This window comes from Elgaria multicarinata, chromosome 1 (genome assembly GCF_023053635.1).
Source record: "Elgaria multicarinata webbii isolate HBS135686 ecotype San Diego chromosome 1, rElgMul1.1.pri, whole genome shotgun sequence".
In the NCBI taxonomy this organism is placed as follows: Eukaryota; Metazoa; Chordata; class Lepidosauria; order Squamata; family Anguidae; genus Elgaria; species Elgaria multicarinata.
The window spans coordinates 215,311,686-215,320,067 of NC_086171.1; the positions used below are offsets into that span (position 1 = coordinate 215,311,686).

The following is an 8,382-nucleotide window of genomic DNA, read 5'->3' on the forward strand; positions in this document are numbered from 1 at the left end:
TCGGAGTAGGCACTCGGAGGAGGACCTTAGATGTTGAGCGCAGTGTACGGGTAGGTTCATGTTGGGAGAGGCGTTCTGTCAAGTATTGTGGTCCCAAGCCATGTAGGGCTTTATAGGTTAAAACCAGCACCTTGAATTGGGCTCGGAAACATATAGGCAGCCAATGTAAGCGGGCCAGAATCAGTGTTATATGCTGAGACCTCCCTGCACCAGCTATCAATCTGGCCGCCGCATTTTTTACAAGCTGCAGCTTCCGGACCGTCTTCAAAGGCTGCCCCATGTAGAGGGCATTGCAGTAATCTAATTTGGAGGTTACCGGAGGAGTATGGACAACTGAAGCCAGGTTATCCCTGTCCGGATAGGGGCGTAGCTGGGCCACCAACCGGAGTTGGTAGAAGGCACTCCGTGCCACCGAGGCCACCTGAGCCTCAAGTGACAAAGATGGTTCTAGGAGAACCCCCAAGCTACGAACCTGCTCTTTCACGGGGCGTGCAACCCCATCCAGACCCAGTTGAACATGGGCAGCAGAAGCAGACCCCATTTTGTTCCTTTAGTCAGGATGGTGCTTTGATTTCACTGAGTTTGAAACGATAATATTATATATTTAATTTTTTAAAACCAATTTTAGCAAACAAGGTGCTATTGTTTTTGTTGTCGCTAATAAATAAATAAATAAATCGGGATTGTAGAAGCAGCTGCAAAGCATGAAGGGGTGGAGAAGGGACAGGTGAGCTGTGTGCTGTGAAGACCGGGGGTCTAAATGGCCCGGTTGCTGCACGGCTGGGTGGAGAGCCGTGGCAGGGCGGAGGACGGGATACTGAGGCTGCAGCCAGCTAGGCAGGAAGCACAGCGGTGTGCCTGAGGAAAAGGCGGGTTGTGGTGGTGCTGAGGTCACCTGCTGAGCCTTGCCCTTCTGCAGCCTGGTATCTGGAACAAAGCTCTTGGCAAAATGCACACATCCAGCTGTGTGGCAGCAGGAGGGTGGAGAGGGGATGATCCTTCCCAAGCAGCTGTTTCTGGAAACAGATGGTTTCCCCTGCCCGTTTACCATCTGAACAGGAAAAGGAAGCACTGCCTCTCCCTCATCTAGAGTATCGCGTCAAGTTCTGGGCTCCACAATTCAAGAAGGATGCAGACAAGCTGGAGCGTGTTCAGAAGAGGGCAACGAGGATGATCAGGGGTCTGGAAACAAAGCCCTATGAAGAGACACTGAAAGAACTGGGCAGGTTTAGCCTGGAGAAGAGAAGATGGAGGGGAGATGCGAGAGCACTCTTCAAATACTTGAAAGGTTGTCACACAGAGGAGGGCCAGGATCTCTTCTCGATCCTCCCAGAGTGCAGGACACAGAATAATGGGCTCAAGTTAAAGGAAGCCAGATTCCAGCTTGACATCATGAAAAACTTCCTGACTGTTAGAGAAGTACGACAATGGAACCAGTTACCTAGGGAGGTGGTGGGCTCTCCCACACTAGAGGCCTTCAAGAGGCAGCTGGACAACCATCTGTCAGGGATGTCTTAGGGTGTATTCCTGCATTTGACAGGGGGTTGGACTCGATGGCCTTGTAGGTCCCTTCCAACTCTGCTGTTCTATGATTCAGTGATAGAACCCTTGCCTTGCATGCACAAGGTTGCAGATTCAATCTCCTGTGAAAATAAACTAACAAAAACACCTCCCTGAAATCTTGGAGAGCCATGGCTGCCAGTCAATGTCAACAATACTGGGTTAGGCGGACCCATGGTCTGACTCAGTATAAGGCAGCAACTTCGTATGGCCCTATGAGGACAACAGGTTGGGAAAAGCTGTCCTAGATCCACTATTAATCAGAGCATTACGTGCCTACACGGACCAATGAACTCTGACCCAGTATAATGTTATCTATTATTTATTTATTCCATTTATATCCCACCTTTCTTCCTCCAAGGCACTCAAGGCAGTGTATATAATCCTCCTTCTCTCCATTTTATCCTCACCACAACAACCCTGTGAGGTAGGTTGGGCTGAGAGTCTGTGATTGGACCAAAGTCACCCAGTGGGTCTCCACGGCTGAGTGGGGAGACTAGAACCCAGATCTCCGGACTCCCAGTCCAACACTTCAGCCACTACGCCACACTGGCTCACACGGCGGTTCTTGTCGCACCAGGCAACCTGTGTAATAAAGCTCAATGAACTTGCTTCCTGTTGCAAGGTGTTCATTAGCTTGCAAAAGCCTCAAGCTGAGTTCTCGTCCTTTGCCAAAATGCTTTGGTTAGCTCAGTGTTCCTCAAATGCCTTTTAAGAATAATAAGAACAGAGGCACACTTCATCTTTCCATTGCTCTTGCAGCCTGGTGAATGTCAGACACTTGTCTTAAGAATATAAGGATACAAGAAGAGCCCTGCTGGATCATACCAAGGGTCCAGCTGGTCCAGAATTTTGTTCATACGTTGGCTAACCAGCTGCCCACGGGCTGGACATGAGTACGACAACACACACACACACACTGCAGACTGAAGACCGCCTTTACACCAGAAAAAGTTTGCTTTTATTTGTTTGTTTGTTTAGTGGCAGCTTGGCAATTATTAACAAGCTTCCCCGATACATCTGTCTTGAACATGGAAAAATCCCAGTGAATAGATTTCATAGAATCATAGAACAGCAGAGTTGGAAGGGGCCTACAAGGCCATCGAGTCCAACCCCCTGCTCAAGGCAGGAATCCACCCTAAAGCATCCCTGGCAGGTGGTTGTCCAGCTGCCTCTTGAAGGCCTCTAGTGCGGGAGATCCCAGCACCTCCCTTGGTAACTGGTTCCATTGTCGTACTGCTCTAACAGTCAGGAAGTTTTTCCTGATGTCCAGCTGGAATCTGGCTTCCTTTAACTTGAGCCCGTTATTCCGTGTCCTGCACTCTGGGAGGATCGAGAAGAGATCCTGGCCCTCCTCTGTGTGAAAACCTTTTCAGAATTTTGAAGAGTGCTCTCATGTCTCCCCTCAATCTTCCTGGAGGCAAAGGCTATCAATAGTTACTAGCCTTGATGGTTTATTTATTTATTTATTACATTTTTATACCGCCCAATAGCTTAAGCTCTCTGGGCGGTTCACAAAAATGGTTGTGTGCTATCTCCAGTATTCGAGGCAGTAAGCCTGTGTACACCGGTTGCTGGGGAACATGGGCGGGAGGGTGCTGTTGCACCATGTCCTGCTTGTGGGTCCCTGGTCGACAGCGGGCTGGCCACTGCGTGACCAGGATGCTGGACTTCCTTGACCCTCAGTCTGACGCAACACGGCAGTTCTTACGTTCTTATGAGTTCATTTGGTCCAAGCCGCTGCTCAATGCGGGCTCTGCAATGCAGGTTGCGGCAGGATGCAGCCTCTGATGAAATTCCTCCAGCGAAGAAAAGCCCCCGCACCTCTCGAGGTGCCCTGTTTCGCTGCCAAACAGCCCTCACGGTTTGGAAGTTTCTCCTAATGTTTAGCTGAAATCCGCTTCACTGTAACTTGCACACTGTGCTTTTCCTGCTCTGAGCACACGCGGTTTTGATCTTGACCTCCAACAACCGGGTTCAGTATCGTTCATTAATCAATAACAAGCCAGCATTACAGATTAATCAGCGTGAAGCGCCCAAGAGGCAATCTCTCTCTCTCCGCCACAGCTTGCCTCCCCACCCTGCTTTGGAATAACGCCACGCTGGATTCTGTGGTTGTGCTCTCCCGGCTGCAGGCTTCCGCTTTCACCAGGTAACCTTACGTAACTCCTCAGTTCTCTTTCCCAGAAGTGCTTATGGAAAAAAATCCCTTCCGTTGTTGCCACTCAAGCTCTTATGTCATCATGTTGCCAAGGTGTCAAAAATCTATACCCTGAGAGGCTGAATGGGCGAGGAGCGTTAAAAGGGCTTAATGCTCACGGGTGCCGATATGGCCTCAGTCCAGATCCATCATCTGCAACATCCTCTCTCCCACAGGCCCGTGAACAAATCCTACCTGCAGAAGCAGTGCATTCTGGGAGTCAGGTCTTGCATCTGTCGAAGGGTATTGTAGATCAACAATCCAGCAGTGATTACTAGAAGCCAACTTGGATTTGTCAGGAGCAAATCCTGTCAGACTAATTTGATCTCATTTTTTGATCGGGTAACCTCCCTTGTGGACTGTGGGAATGCTGTGGACGTCATATATCTTGACTTCAGCAAAGCTTTTGACAAAGTGCCCCATGATATTCTGATGAGCAAACTAGCTAAAAGTGGGCTAGATGGAACAACTATTAGGTGGATTCACAGTTGGCTACAGAATCGTACTCAAAGAGTACTTATCAATGGAACCTTCTCAAACTGGGGAGAGGCAACGAGTGGGGTACCGCAGGGCTCAGTCCTGGGCCCAGGGCTCTTCAACATTTTTATTAGTGATTTGGATGAGGAGGTGCAGGGAACACTTATCAAATTTGCAGATGACACAAAATTGGGTGGGATAGCGAATACCCTGGAAGACAGAAACAAACTTCAAAATTATCTTGATAGGCTGGAGTGCTGGGCTGAAAACAACAGAATGAAATTGAATAGGGATAAATGCCAAGTTCTACATTTAGGAAATAGAAACCAAAGGCACAGTTACAAGATGGGGGATACTTGGCTCAGCAATACTACAAATGAGAAGGATCTTAGAATTGTTGTATATCGCAAGCTGAATAGGAGCCAACAGTGCGATATGGCTGCAAGAAAGGCAAATGCTATTTCGGGCTGCATTAATAGAAGTATAGCTTCCAAATCACGGGAGGTCCTGGTTCCTCTCTATTTGGCCCTGGTTAGGCCTCATCTAGAGTATTGCGTCCAGTCCTGGGTTCCACAATTCAAGAAGGACGTAGACAAGCTGGAGTGGGTTCAGAGGAGGGCAACCAGGATGATCAGGGATCTGAAAACAAAGCCCTATGAAGAGAGACTGAAAGAACTGGGCATGTTTAGCCTGGAGAGGAGACGATGGAGGAGAGACATGTAGCACTCTTCAAATACTTAAAAAGTTGTCACACAGACGAGGGAGAGGATCTCTTCTCAATCCTCCCAGAGTGCAGGACACGGAATAACGGGCTCAAGTTAAAGGAAGCCAGATTCCGGCTGGACATCAGGAAAAACTTCCTGACTGTTAGAGCAGTACGACAATGGAATCAGTTACCTAGGGAGATTGTGGGCTCTCCCACACTAGAGGCATTCAAGAGGCAGCTGGACAACCATCTGTCAGGGATGCTTTAGGGTGGATTCCTGCATTGAGCAGAGGGTTGGACTCGATGGCCTTGTAGGCCCCTTCCAACTCTGCTCTTCTATGATTCTATGATTCTATCTGTAACAGTTGTGTTGAAAGGGGGATTTCAGCAGCTGTTGTTTGTATGCACTGGTGAAATTCCCTCTTCATCACCACAGTTAAAGCTGCAGGAGCCCTGCCCTCTTTTGCACCTGGTCACGCTAGTATAGTTCCTGCAGCTTTAACTGTTGTGATGAAGAAGGAATTTCACAAGGTGCTGCATGCATAACGACGACACCTGCTGAAATTCCCTTTTCTATGCAACTGTTAAAGATTCAGGAGCCCTGTCCTCCTTTCCATAGGGTCACCCTAAGCAGCAGGGTCACCTTGGGAGGCCTTCTACCCTGAAAAGTGGCCAAGAAATATTTTAAATAAATAAATAACCCATCCCAAGCAGCGAAGGAGGCAAGGCAGAACAGGGATTTGGGCAGAGGGCCAGAGAGCAGCCTCCTCACTGGTGAGTTGGTTGAGTTCACTGGAGCCTTTGAGCTGCAGGACGGGCTGAAGGATGAACCCTAAGCCCTTCCTGCATCCTGACTCCTGCTTTGTGGCTTCTGTTTGGACATCCTGGCCAATAACCCCGTGAAGGAAAAGGAAGGGTGGAGACAGCTGATCTCCCAGCTGGCTGCCAACACACTCTGCTCTCGTCTCACTGCTGGGAGCAGGGATGGGTTGCAGGCCCGAGGGCTTTGGTAGCAGGGATGGCTGCTGACACCTGAGAATTGGATTTCAGGGTCTTCAGAAAGGCCACCCTCCAGCAGGAGACAAGGAGGGGGGGCACTTGTGCATGGCCAGAAAGATTCAACCATTCATTCATTTTATTTAATTTTATTTAAAACATTTCTTAGCTGTCCTTCAAGGCAGAAGCCCTCACAAGGCAGCTTACAACAATAAATATGTTCAGAGGAGGGCAACCAGGATGATCAGGAGTCTGGAAACAAAGCCCTATGAGGAGAGACTGAAAGAACTGGGCAGGTTTAGCCTGGAGAAGAGAAGATTGAGGGGAGACATGAGAGCACTCTTCAAAGACTTAAAAGGCTGTCACACAGAGGAGGGCCAGGATCTCTTCTCGATCCTCCCAGAGTGCAGGACACGGAATAATGGGCTCAAGTTAAAGGAAGCGAGATTCCAGCTGGACATCAGGAAAAACTTTCTGACTGTTAGAGCAGTACGACAATGGAATCAGTTACCTAGGGAGGTGGTGGGCTCTCCCACACTAGAGGTCTTCAAAAGGCAGCTGGACAACCATCTGTCAGAGATGCTTTAGGGTGGATTCCTGCAATGAGCAGGGGGTTGGACTAGATGGCCTTGTAGGCCCCTTCCAACTCTGCTATTCTATGATTCTAGTCTATGATTCTATGATTCTACATTAAAAAAAAGTTAAAATATTAAAAGCGATTGAAACGTAAAAACAATAAAACAGCAATTAAAAACAATAAAAGCCAACAATAAAACCAGCAAGAACAACCATGACAATAGTAGCGATATCAGTACACATCCTGAGAAGGCCACGGGAAAATAAAATGTTTTCAAAGCCTTCTTAAAAGCCTGCAAGGATCCTGCACGCTGGACCTCTGATGGGAGTTTGTTCCAAAAGCGAAGGAAGGCCCTCTCCCATGTGATCACCCACCTAATTGCTCTCACAGGAAAGAGGGCACTGATTTGCATAATATTTACATGTGCTAATTAATGTAGGGTGACCATATGAAAAGGAGGACAGGGCTCCTGTATCTTTAACAGTTGCATAGAAAAGGAAATTTTAGCAGGTGTCGTTTGTACATATGGGGAACCTGGTGAAATTCCCTCTTCATCACAACAGTTAAAGCTGCAGGAGCTATACTAGAGTGACCAGATTTAAAAGAGGGCAGGGCACCTGCAGCTTTAACTGTTGCGATGAAGCGGAAATTTCACCAGGTTCCCCATATATACAAATGACACCTGCTGAAATTTCTTTTTCAATAAAACTGTTAAAGATACAGGAGCCCAGTCCTCCTTTTCATATGGTCACCCTAAATTAGTGTGTATATACTGTATTTCTTCGATTCTAAAATGCCATCGATTGTAAGACGCACATTAATTTCAGTACCACCAACAGGAAAAAAAGCTTTGATTCTAAGAAATAATAAACGCACCAGCGATTCTAAGACACACCCCTTTTTTAGAGATGTTTATACGAGGGGGGGGAAGGTGCATCTTAGAATCGAAGAAATGCGGTATATGCAAATTTGGAAATCATACTTTACACCGAAATATGGTACATCTCAGCGTGGCGCACGCAACTGTGATGAGGTGAACTCCTGCGCCTGCTTACTGATCTTATTGATACAAGGCGGGATATAAATGTTTTAAATAAATAAAATAAATATTCAGTTTCCTGTTCAGCTGCTCACTGTGGGTTGATCTTACGGTTCTTTGCCTTTGAACTGGAAGTGGGCAGGTCAGCCGTTCAAATAGAGGCCAAAGTGCTGTTTATCGAGAAGCTCCGTTCCTATTTAGCCCAGCCTGGCTAAAGCGTCTACAGCGACAGGCAGCTGTTCTCCAGGTCCACCTTGAGGGTGTGTGTGTCTTCTTCAGCCATATCACCTATGAAAAAGCTTCTGAAGAAGGCTCAGGTCTGGCTTCTCCCTGGCTGCCACCCTGTGCTCCTTTCTGGCCTCAACTGCTGCCCTTTAAAAGTCTGGGCACTGACTTCTCAGCCCTCCTTTTCCCGGAACAGCAGTAAGCCCGGATCGTTGCCAGAGGAATGCGAGTTGCATCAGGAGTGCTTATGTAAGGAGTAAAGATTGCTCTCACAAACATCCCAGGGAGTGCAGATGCCACGGGACTAGGAGGGGGTGGGCTGCCGTCCACCAGAGCTTCTGGCCTGCCTCAGGCACTGTTATGTGTGGGCACCAGGGACAGGGGCTTCACCCAGCGGAGGCAGGTGGCTCCGCTGTCCGTGGGGCGGTGAATCCGGTCCGGGTTTCAGTCAGAACTCTAAGGGAGCTCTCCAAGTTTGGAGAGCTCCCTTAGAGTTCTGACTGAAACCCGGACCGGATTCACCGCCCCACGGACAGCGGAGCCACCTGCCTCCGCAGGCTGCACCCATTGCTTGCCGTTTGCTCCAGGCAGAGGAGGGCCAG

At 48.4% G+C, this 8,382-nt stretch overlaps 1 protein-coding gene across 2 annotated transcripts in view; it reads right to left on the reverse strand.

The window, feature by feature from the left end:
- Positions 1-7,882, reverse strand: part of TRIB3 (tribbles pseudokinase 3) — a 28,020-nt gene extending 20,138 nt beyond the window's left edge. Inside the window, exon 1 of one of the 2 annotated variants that reach the window (XM_063147422.1) lies at positions 7,667-7,882. The gene's annotated coding sequence lies outside the window, so the exon portion shown is untranslated. Of the gene's footprint in view, positions 1-3,271; positions 3,298-7,666 lie in introns of those variants that run through there. The other variant, XM_063147423.1, reaches the window with a different exon arrangement.
- Positions 7,883-8,382: the final 500 nt, after the last annotated feature.